The sequence below is a fragment of the Elephas maximus genome, chromosome 23 (assembly GCF_024166365.1).
Source record: "Elephas maximus indicus isolate mEleMax1 chromosome 23, mEleMax1 primary haplotype, whole genome shotgun sequence".
In the NCBI taxonomy this organism is placed as follows: Eukaryota; Metazoa; Chordata; class Mammalia; order Proboscidea; family Elephantidae; genus Elephas; species Elephas maximus.
In genome coordinates, this window is record NC_064841.1 from 2,416,181 (window position 1) to 2,429,052 (window position 12,872).

The window sequence follows — 12,872 nt, forward strand, 5'->3', positions numbered from 1 at the left end:
TCCCTCAAAAAATGAATGTAAAAGAAAAACATTCCTAGATAAAGGAAAAGTAAAAAATATTCATCAACGGCAGGCCAGCGTTGCAATAAATACTAAAGAAAGTTCTTTAAGCTGAAGAGAAAAATGATAACACATGGAAACTTGAATGTTTAGGAAGGAATGAAGACCACTGAAAGTGGTAATATACATAGATAATATTTAAAGATTTTTATTTCTCTTTATTTAAATACATATATAAGTTTTAAAGTAAAAGTTACATCGCTTTAGGGTTTACAAAGAATGTAGATACGATACATACAGCCTCTACAGCACAAAGTATGTAAACTTTGTACATTTTATGTGCGGAAACAGTAATGGCTAAGTACACTGAAATGTTAAGGGTATGTATTATAATCCTTACAGCAACCATTTTTTTAAAAAAGAAGAAATGTGAAGTATATCTTAAAAAGCCAATAGGTGAATTAAAAGAAAATTCTTAAAAACATTCATTAATCCAAAATGACACTGGAAAGGATGTATGAAGAAACAAAAAACAGAGTGGACAAACTTAAATAATAAAACAGGAGACTTTAATCCAATCCTATAGATAAGGACATTAAACATTCATGGACTTAATATGTTAATTAAAAGTCAGAGCTTGTTCAAATGGTTTAAAGAACAACTCACAACCATATACTGTCTGAAGGAGATAAACTATAAAGACACAGGTTGAAAGTAAATGGTCAAAAATAGATATATCTTGCAAACAGTGGGTACAGGAAAGGCTGGGGTGAATATATTAATCTCAGATAAACCAGATTTCAGAAACAAAGAGCAACGGTGAAATAAAAAGGGATGCTTTATGCAGATAAAAAGGTCAATTCATATGAAGAAATCATACAGAATACATTTATCAGACCACAAAATTCAATTAGAATTCAATAACAGTAAGATATCCAGAAAAACTCCAAATACATGGGAATTAAATAATATACTTCTAAATAATTCATGGATGAAATAAGAAATCATAAGGGAAATTAGATAATGTTTCAAACTGAACGATAATGAAAATACAATATACGAGAATTTCTTGGATGCAACTAAACCATTGTGTAAAGAGAAATTGATACTTTAAAGGCTTATATTAGAAAAGAAGAAGAAAGGTCTGCAAGTAATGACCAAGGAAGAGTTCCTCCTTAAGCGGTCAGAAAAACAGCAAAGTAGGTAGAGGAAGCATTAAAGAAAAGAGCAAAACTCAATGAAATATAAAACGATAAAAATAACAAAGCTATAATCCGGGTCTTTGAGAAAAGCAACAAAAGTGATAAACCCCTAACAAGACTGATTAAGCAAAAAAAAAAAGGGCAAAACCAATTATTAAAGAGTAAGGAATGTGAATGATGGAGAGATTGCATGAGCTAGTCCTGAGGTCTTGAGAATTATATGGTTTTAGAGACCTTGAATAATGCCTGCCCCCATCCATGCCTACCTGCTCACCATTGACTGAAGAGCGTTATCGTGAGGAGAATTACATGGTTTTAGAGACATTGAATAATGCCTGCCCCCATCCATGCCTACCTGCTCACCATTGACTGAAGAGCATTATCGTGAGGAGAATTACGTGGTTTTAGAGACATTGAATAATGCCTGCCCCCATCCATCCCTACCTGCTCACCATTGACTGAAGAGTGTTATTATGAGGAGAATGACACGGTTTTAGAGACAATGAATAATGCCTGCCCTCGTCCATCCCTGCCTGCTCACCATTGACTGAAGAGTGTTATGAGGAGAATTACACGGTTTTAGAGACATTGAATAAAGCCTGCCCCCTTCCATCCCTACCTACTCACCATTGACTGAGAGCGTTATCATAAGGAGAATTACATGGTTTTAGAGACACTGAATAATGCCTGCCCCCTTCCATCCCTACCTACTCACCATTGACTGAAGAGTGTTATTATGAGGAGAATTACACGGTTTTAGAGACATTGAATAAAGCCTGCCCCCTTCCATCCCTACCTACTCACCATTGACTGAAGAGAGTTATCATGAGGAGAATTACATGGTTTTAGAGACACTGAATAATGCCTGCCCCCTTCCATCCCTACCTACTCACCATTGACTGAAGAGAGTTATCATGAGGAGAATTACATGGTTTTAGAGACACTGAATAATGCCTGCCCCCTCCCATCCCTACCTACTCACCATTGACTGAAGAGCGTTATCATGAGGAGAATTACATGGTTTTAGAGACACAATGCCTGCCCCCGTCCATCTCTACCTGCTCACCAGTGACTGAAGAGTGTTGTTATGAGGCCACGATGTCAAATGTGATTTTGAGAAGTCACTCTAATTACTGCTAGAAAAGTTATACCTCACATTTCTTCCTTTTTTAAAATGTGGTTGCTGTAATTACCACTAGAAATGTCAAAAGTGTAGTTACTTCACTGCCCTAACTCACAAAACTAAACTCCCATCATTTTGCCTATAATAAGTTTCTGTGACGACTCCTTCTCTTAATTTTGACACATGAGTATGCTTCCACATGAAAACAAAGCTTTCATTTATCATTGCAATGTACTGCCCCACAGCTGTCATTCTCTTCATTTCTGATTCAATCTTCCATCATATCTGGTAATACGGAAATGTTAACAATTATTCCTAAAATCTCTTAACATAATCAGTCAGAATTTCAAGTTCTCTGAGTAAAAGAAATGAGTAATAACAAAAATGGAGAGGGGTCTTTTTTGTGATAGCCTCAGCTACTGGACAGACGACAGACAGCCAGGCAGACAGACAGACAGGTAGACCGACTCACCTTATGCCTATATAAACTCACAGTATATTACCTTAATTTGGTTCTACATTGCTTGGGACCAAAATAGCAACTAGCTTTCATCTAACCAGAGAAAATGTAGAGTATCAAAAGATAGGCAAGTTAAATGTTGGTTTAAACTCTAACAAAACTAAGAGCTTCTTTTTAGAACAAATTTCTAATAAAAGCTCGCTTCTTAGTGGCTTGCCTCTTTTTTGTCTGCAACTCTGCAAATGTTAAACAAATTATGGAATACAGATAACACGGGTTTTGGTGAAATCATATTTTTACTGTATTTTAGAACTAAATGTATCTACTATTATATAACCATCAAGTTTAAAAATGAAAAATTCCTCAAATAATGGTGTCCTTCAGCAAGTTTTTTCCTCTCTAGGCATTGCTTCCTTATCTGCAAAATGAAGACAGTAACTACCCCTGAGGTTACTGTGGGGATTAAATAAACAGTAACTGGCTGGGCTGTGAGAGAGCAGACAAGCAATCTGGCAGGAGGCGGCAGGCACTGAGGAACAGTAATTGAGGGACAGGCTAATCTGAAAGAATGAATAAAAAATGTATCAGAAGCACAGGAAATATGTTTCCCTTATACATAACTAATCCAGTAAAGTGCACCATTCTGACCTTGACAGACCTTTAAAATTTTAAGGCTGACATAAGGATCACTCAACTTTCTTAAAATAAAAAGGATATAAAAAATGCAGTTCTTTTATATAGAGTCCCTAGACAGTGCAAACAGTTAAGCACCTGAATACTAGCCAAAAGGTTGACAGTTCAAACCCACCCACAGGCACCTAGGGAAAAAGGCCTAGTGATCTGCTTCCTAAAGGTCACAGCCTTGAAAACCCTACAGAGCAGTCCTACTCTGCACACATGAGGCCGCCATAAGTTGCAATGGACTCGATGGCAACACACAATAACAACAACAAAAAAAAAAACCACGGCTGTCTTCCGACTCATAGCAACCCTACAGGACAGAGTAAAACTGCCCCATAGGGTTTCCAAGGAGCAGCTGGTGGATCTGAACTGCCGACCTTCTGGTTGGCAGCCAAGCTCCCAACTACTGTGCCACCAGGCCTCCAACAAGAATTACAGTTGTTTTAAAACAAAATAAGTAAATGGCACCATATACAAATTAAAAACTGTTGTTCATCAAAAGACTTTACCAAAAAAGTGAAAAGCTACCAACTGGGAGAATATTTTCGGAAACCACATATTCAACAAGAATCTAATAATCAAAATATATATAAAACTTAGGCAACTTAACAACAAAAAGACAAATAACCCAATCATAAAGTGGGCAAAGAACCTGAATACACATTTTACCAAAGAAGGCATTCAAATGGCCACTAAACACAGGAAAAGATGCCCGTCATCATCAGCCATCAGAATGAAGTAAATCAAAACCACAATGAGATACCATTTCACTCCCACTAGGATGGCTGAGGAATCCTGGTGGCACAGTGGTTAAAGAGCGTGGCTGCTAACCAAATGGCTGGCAGTTCAAAGCCACCAACTGCTCCTTAGAAACCCTATGTGGCAGTTCTACGCGGTCCTATAAGGTTGCTATCAGTCAAAATCGACTCAACGGCAACAGGTAAGGATGGCTGAGATAAAGAGGAAAAAAAAAAAGGAAATAACAAATATCAGTGAGGATGTGGGGAAACTGGAACCCTTGCCCACTGCTGTTGGGAATGTAAAATGGTGCAGCCAATGTAGAAAACAGTGTGGCAGTTCCTCAAAAAACTAAAACAAAAAAAACTACAATATGATGCAGCAATCCCACTGCTACGGACAGACCCACAAGACTTGGGAGCAGAGCCTCAGACAGAGACTTGTACACCAATGCTCACGGCAGCACTATTCACAATAGCCAAACGGTGGAAATAACCTAAACGTCCATGGACAGATGAATGGATAAACTCAATGTGGTACACACACACAATGGAATACTTCTCAGCCAACAGGAGAAATGAAGTCTCGGTATCTGCTGTAATATGGATGCAGCTGGAAGACATTGTGCCGAGTGAAATAAATCAATCACAAAAGGACAAGTATTGTATGACCTTACTTATACAAAAAGACAAGAAAAGACAAATGTATAGAGAACAAAGTTTATTAGTGGCTACCAGGGCTGGGAGGATGAGGGAAAAGGGGGGTTAATGGCATTGGGGACATCACATTGATTAAGGGTAGGGTTGCACAGCTGATTACTGTAACTGCTGTCAGTAAGTTGTACACCTGTAAAAAGGTGAACTGACAACGGCTGCAATAGATATATTTACAACAAGGACATAAAAGAAAACACAAAGAAAAGAGTAGCTGCTGAAGCTGCTTATGTACAACAAAAATCCTCATGCGATCTGGTTTCCTGGTTTGGAGTTTCGGGTCATCATTTTAAGTGACATCGCAGCTCACTGGCCTAAAAACTTGTTTATTTTCTCTGTTTTACCTCCTAGTTTGATGTGTAGTACCCGGGGTCTTAAAAGCTTTCAAGTGGCCATCCAAGGTAAAACAATTGGTCTCTATTCACCTGGAGACTCAGGAATAGGAAGAGGACGTGGAATATATGGCTAACTGCCTCCATGAACAACAGCCTCCTTGGCCATGAGGCCAGAAGCATGGGATGGTGCCCAGCTGCCATTAGTGAACATTTTGATCAAAGACTCTATAGAAGAATCCTGATCAAAAGGGGGAAAATGAAGAAGAGAATATCAAATTCTCATGGAATCCAGACTTCCTAGAGCTATGAAGGTTGGATGAACCCCTGAAACTAATGCCCTGAGATAATCTTTAAACCCTAAACCAAAAATTTCCCATGGCGTCTTCTTAAAACCAAATAATAAAAAAAAAAAAAATAGTTTAGCTTAACTAGTAAAAAATGTCTGCCTTGAGCATTATGCTGTTTTAAGAACTATCTATATGGGATCAAATCGACAATAGCAACTCGAGAAATTAGACAGGAACCTTGGGGGGCTGTGAATTTATGTTAATGGGGAGGAACAACTCAGAAAAGAAGAGTGAGAATGGTGGCACAGCTCAAGGAATGTAATCAATGTCACTAAATGGAACCTGTAGAGGCTGTTGAACTGGTGTACGCTTTGCTGTGTATATGTTCAACAACAAAATTAAATTAAAGATAATATAGTTCCTTCATATAGGTAAGTCAATAATAATAATAATGCACAGGTTTAAAATCCTTGTCTTCTCCACATCTAGCCCTTAGCAGTCAAATACATAATCTCTAGAGGTTTACTATTAGTATGAAGCCCGTGTCGTTATCATCTGAACCTTTTGAAAATAAAAGAGGACAATTTTGAGAGTCAGTCGGGGGAGGAGATTATAACACTAGGACAGTACACCTAAACTGGGACTGTCCCAGAGAAATCAGAAAGTAAGATCACTCTACCTAGCAGCATCAGAGCAAACCTAGAGACCTCAATTAGCATTGGGGCCTTCTATCAACTTTACCCCCCCCCATACCACACCTCCTTCTCTCCCCACCTCTATCTCCTTCCCACTTATCTGATTTATTAACCAAATTCAATTATCCACAACCCCATCTCATGATTTTCCCTAACACAAAGACTCCACTGTAGAAAACGCAAATGCCTGCCGTTCTCTAGAAGCAACTTGCTCATTACTCACCTAGTGTCTTCTTATAAGAATTCTACACTATTCTGGAATAGTCTCCTATAAATGCTGCTGGTATGGCTCAATGAACTGAGGTAGTACTAGAAGATCCATTATTTAAGTAGCCCTTAAAAAATTTTTTTTTTTGATGTCTAATTTAAAGACAGTAAGTCTTAAAATATCACCGTACATCACACAAGCTAGTGGGGCTTTTTCCTCGATGCCTTAATGTTCATCGTTTTAACTATCATAACTGTGGACTTCTTAGTCTTGTTTATGGACTGCAAAAGGCAAAAAAATGACTCCGGAGAGAATGCATGAGAAAAAGACAGACAGCCCAAAAACATAGACATAATAACAATATTAGAATTTGTTGAAAGGGGCCAAAACATTAAACACAAATATAAAAAATGAATTAAGTTGTTCGCTTGTTAGTTATCATAAAATTATTTTACGTAATTTTGAGTAAAACTCACATCCTGGACACATGAACAAAACCATCGGCTTTATTAAGCAACTTTACTTACAATTTTAAAGGATCCCATCAAGAAGTAACAGGTCGGAGCAAAGAGATTTCCTACCCTGATCAGATGGGGAAAAAAAAGTGGAAGAAACTATACTAAAAGTTAAGATGTCATTTGTCCCTCATTCCTCCAATAAATACTTTTCGGATAAAGCATGCTGTAAGTCTCTAGAGTATCAAAGCCAAGATGGAGATATTTTATAAGCAAAGAAGCATTTGATAAAAAATGCGGCACCCTAGAACACGCCATATATAAGCAATAAATGGACAGCAGGATGTCCTATTAGACCAGATAGATGCTTTCAATATCTACAGAATAGGAAGACTCACCATAACGGCACTACCTAAAGTGAGTTACTGCCCTCAAAAAACAATCTGTCAAGTTTCTTAATTGGCTAATAAGTTCCAAACATATGTAATCAAAACAAATACCTTAGTTTTTTGTCTTTCAAAAAAATATAATACTTCAACATGTCTCTTAAGTGGAGTACTATAAATAAAGACTACATTTACCATAAAATAAAACAAATTATAACTGAATAAAATAATTACACACTAAATAAACAAACGCGAATTCCAGGTCAGGATGGCATTTTAAAACACAGGCATCTAATTTCATCCACTACCACAATCCAAATAAAACCATAAAAACAGGATTTTTTTTCGTTTAATGACCTACACGCTGGGAAAAAGATACACTTTGGAAAGGGGAGGTGTCCCTTGGTGGTTCGGTGGTGAAAAAACACTAGAAAACAAAGAGCTGAAATTCAAGACTCTACAAAAAACAAGATCACATCAAAGGATCTGAAAACAGACCTAGCTGTTCCCTAAAATTTCCCTTTTTTTAAAGAAATTTCACAAAACCAGTTGCACTGAGTTCACTCCCACTCATGGCCACCCAACGTGGCAGAGCAGAACTGAACTCCAGAGAGTTTTCAAGGCTGTGATCGTTTGGGAGATCTCCAGGCCTTTCTTCTGAGGTGCCTCGCGTTGGGTTCAAATGGTGACACTTTCAGTTAGTAGTCAAGTGCTTAACTGTTTGCACCACTAGCAGACACCTCACTGTACTAACAGATGAGGTATCCAAGAAACCTTAAAAGCCACTGTTATGGATTGAATTGTATTCCCCCAAAAGGTGTGTCAACTTGGCTACATCAAGACTCCCAGTACTTTGCGGTTTTCCACCATTTTGTGATCTGATAATCCTATGTGTTGTAAACCCTAACCTCTGTGATGTTAATGAGGTAAGATTAGAGGCAGTTATGTTGAGGCGGCACTCAATCTAGAGGATTAGGTTGTATCCTGAGTCAATCTCTTTTGAGATATAAAAGACAGAAGCGAGCAGAGAAGAAGGACCTCAAACCACCGTGAAAGAAGAGCCAGAAGCAGAGCGCGTCCTTTGGTCCCTGTGCTGAGAAGCTCCTAGGCCAGGACAAGATTGATGACAAGGGCCTTTCCCCAGAGCCAACAGAGAAAGAACACCTCCCCTGGGAGTTAGCACCCTAATTTTGGACTTCTAGCCTCCTAAGCTGTGAGAGAATAAATTTCTGTTTGTTAAAGCCATCCACTTACGGTATTTCTGTTGTAGCAGCACTAGACGACTAAGGCACCACCCAAAACCTTGAGTCCATCCATGGATTGTCTGTTACTGCTGATTGAAGAAAATCCTGCACATTTTATCATGAATAGAAAAAAAGGATTCAACATTCCCACAAAGCAACTCTAAGAAACAGAAAATTGAGAATCAAAATTTTTCAGGCAATGCAAATATCCATCAAATAAAAAAAAAAGCAGCAGCACAGAAAACTGTAACAAACACCATGACATGAATTAAATACAAAGAAACAAAACAGAAATTCAAACAGAAATGAACAACAGGAAGATATAAAATGATTTCTGTCTCATTTTAGCAAAGAAGTTAAAGAAAAAGGAAAAAAAAATCACCTCATAAATGAATGCTAATTACAAGATGCCCAAAGAGAACGTGAATGAACATATAATAAGAGACATAGAAGCAAGCAATGAACAGAACCAAGAGAAAGAAAACAAAAATAGCAGAGAAGATCAGAGACAATAATAGAAAAAAGAGGCAGACAATGAACAACCAACCTAATTGAGGCTCCGAAAGAAGGAAAATCAAGAGAACTGAGCCAATATTAGAATCATAATCCAACTAAAACTTCTGGGAAAAGGGACTGACCATAGTCAATACTGAGACATATTCTGATAAAAGTCACTGTACTTCAGAGATAAAGGGGGAAAAAAATACTCTGACCAAGTCACTAACAAAGAAGTCAATTTGACATTAGTCTTCTCAGTTGCCCAAGAATGGCCTTATGCTTCCCTGAGGAGTTCTAGGGGAAAAAGTTGTGTTCCCAATGTTACATCCAGCCAAGATATCCTTTAAGTATCAAAGCTATTTTTTAAGAGATTGTCATGGATTGAATTGTGTCCCCCCAAAATATCTGTCAACTTGGCTAGGTCATGATTCCCAGTATTGTGTGACTGTCCACCATTTTGTCATCTGATGTGATTTTCCTGTGTGTTGTAAATCCTAATCACTATGATGTTAATGAGGCAGGATTAGAGACAGTTATGTAGACTATATCTACAGATTAATCTACAACTTGGGCCAATCTCTTTTGAGACATAAAAGACAGAAGTGAGCAGAGAGACAAGGGGGCCTCATACCACCAAGAAAGCAGCACCAGGAGCAGAGCGTGTCCTTTGGACCTGGGGTTCCTGCGCAGAGGAGGTCCTAGGCCAAGAGAAGACTGATGACAAGGACCTTCCTCTAGTGCCGACAGAGAGAGAAAGCCTTCCCCTGGATCTGACGCCCTCATTTTCGACTTCTAGCCTACTAGACTGTGAGAGAATAAACTTCTGTTTGATAAAACAATCCACTTGTGGTATTTCTATTATAGCAGAACTAAATAACTATAGGGTCGCTATGAGTCAGAATCAATTCAATGGCAACCAGTTTAGATAACTAAGACAGGGATGAAAGTACTAATTTATGTAAGACTCAAATAAGGACATGCTGTAATTCCTAGGTTACGTAGTTAAAGAAAAATTAAATTAAGGTATAACGGGCAAGCTAATAGAGAAGAAAATGAAGTAATAAAATTAATCCAAAGGCAAGAAAGTCAAAAAAAGAAAAAAAGTGAATGACAGATAGAAAACAAAGAGTAAGATGGTAGATTTAAATCCAAATATATCAGTAATTAAAAGACATAAATGGACTAAATACTACCATTTAAAGAAAAAGACTGTCAAAATAAGGGAAGAAAAACCTATACGTAGCTTTCAAAATGAACATCTTAAATATAAAAACAAAAAAAGGTTGAAAGTAAGATGATGAAAAAAGACATCATGCAAGCACTTACAAAAAGAATCATGAAGCTATGCCAGTATCAGACAAATTAGACTTCAAAGTAAGGAATATTGCTAGAAATAGAGAAATTCCGTGATGATAAGGACAAGGTCAGAAACCCTGGTGGCGTAGTGGTTAAGTGCTACAGCTGCTAACCAAGAGGTCAGCAATTCAAATCCGCCAGTCGCTCCCTGGAAACTCCGTGGGGCAGTTCTACTCTGTCCTATAGGGTCACTACGAGTCAGAATCGACTCAACAGCACTGGGTTTGGTGTTTTTGGTTTTAAGGACAAGGTCAATCCAAATAGAATATATAACAATCCTGAATTTATATTTAATAAAGGAGCCATAAGATGTATAAAGCAAAAACTGACAGAACTTACAGGAAAATAGACAAATCCACGACCAGGATCTGTCTGATTGTTGTTCTTAGGTGCAGTCAAGTTGGTTCCGACTCACAACGACCCCATGTACAACAGAACGAAACGTCGCCCGGTCCTGTGTCATCTTCACTATAGTACTGTGTTTCACACAAATATCACGCCTTCTACATTTGTCTGCCAACCACGCCCTCCCTCTATAAGGTATTTTTGGAAGCGCCATTACGCCAATTTATTTTTTACACGCTATAAAAATACAAAAATATTTCACAGGGTTGGGGGGCACGGTTGGCAAACGTAGAAGGTGCAAGTTACTTGTGCAAAGATGTGGTAGCTACGCTTCAGCCCGCTGCTGCAGCCACTGTGTCAATCCATCTCATCGAGGGTTTTTCTCTTTTTCACTGACCCTCTACTTTACCAAGCATGATATCCCTTTCCAGGGACTGATTCCTCCTGATAACATGTCCAAAGTAAATCCTCTCACCATCTTCACTTCTAAGATGCATTCTGGCTGTACTTCTTCCAAGACAGATTTGTTTGTTCTTCTGGCAGTCCATGGTATATTCAATATTCTTCGCCAAAACAATTTAAAGGCATCAATTCTTCTTCAGTCTTCCTTATTTACTGTCCAGTTTTAGCATGAGTCAGGCACACTTTAGTCCTTAAAGTGACATCTTTGCTTTTCTAACGCTTTAAAGAGGTCTTTTACAGCAGATGTGCCCAATGCAATACGTCATTTGATTTCTTGACTGCTGCTTCCATGGGCATTAATCATTGATCCAAGTAAAATGAAATACGCAGATATAAAAAGAAAACAAGTAGAGCTAGAGAAGATTTGAACTAATGGTAAAACTCACCTAAATAACTATATCCCAACTCTGAAGAATCCTCATTCTTGTCAAGTGTACCTGCAATATTTCCTAAGATAAATCATATGATGGGCCATAAAGCTAAACTCAACACACTGCAAAGGTGGAAAGCATTCAGGTTATATCCTCCAACCACGGCAGAAAAAAGCAAGAAAACAAAAGGCAACCAGAAAATTCCCCAAATGTTTGGAAATTAAGTAATATACTTCTACACAATGCATAAGAAAGAAGGAATCACATGGATATTTTTTATATATTTAAACTGAAAGAAAATACGCCACATCTAAAATATAGCTAAAGCACAGATTAGGGGAAAATTAATAACATTAAATGCATATATTAGAAAAGAATAAAAGCTTAAAGTAAATGATCTACATAACCATCTCAATGAGTAGAAAAAGAGAAAATGAAACTCGAAGATGAAAGAGTAAAAAAAAACAAATACTAACGAAACAGGAGATCAGGAATGGCAAAACTTGACTCTTTAAGATTTAATAAAGCTGATAAATCCCTGGTGGAATGAAAATGAAAAATAAGAGAAATCACAAATAGAATAAGCACTCCTGGAGTCACACAGCCAAAAGCGACTAAGGCCACAGAAATAGAAAACGACTAGAGAAGCAGACCAAACGTGTGAAACGTCAGCTTCAGACACTGGACACGAAGCAGCACAGGCCTGTGATGCCAGCTGAAGGGAGACAAAGGCCTTCCCCAGCTTATTGCACTGAGGAAGTTTCCAGGCCACCGGGGAGGGAGAGGGAACCCAAACACAGCCTGGTGGTCTTGCTGAGTGAGGAGACAGAGAGACCTCAGGGAGGCCGACGTGCCTAGAACTTGAAGGCATGACACCAGAGAGGAGAAAGCTGGACAATCTGCAGTGAGGCCCCCTCAATCTTTGACATGTTCTGATCTGTCAATATACAAGGTGAAGTTCTATGGGACCAGGTAAAAATATACTGGGAAGCAGCAGAATTCCTGAATATCATACTGGAGAAGAAAGTATTCCCAGCAGCCAGGGTGGAAACAACCTTGTTCATAAGGCACTGCACTGAGTCCTCACAAGAGTTAAGTATTAATACTGGAACTAAATTGTTGCTGTTAGTCGCCATCAAGTCAGCTCTGACTCACGGTGCCCAGTTCTCTGCCCTCTTCACAATACTTGCTACGCTCGAGTCCACCGTGGTGGCCACTGCGTATTCCGAGTGCCTTCTTACCTAGGTGGTTCATCTTCCAGCACTGTGTTGGACAATGGTCTCTTGTGATTCACAGATTTTCACTGGCTAGTT

General features: G+C 38.4%; 1 protein-coding gene across 1 annotated transcript in view; it reads right to left on the minus strand.

Annotated features, from left to right (window-relative positions):
• The window catches only part of RSRC1 (arginine and serine rich coiled-coil 1), a 382,940-nt gene that overhangs the window by 297,743 nt on the left and 72,325 nt on the right, over nt 1–12,872 (minus strand). The window lies entirely within an intron of this gene.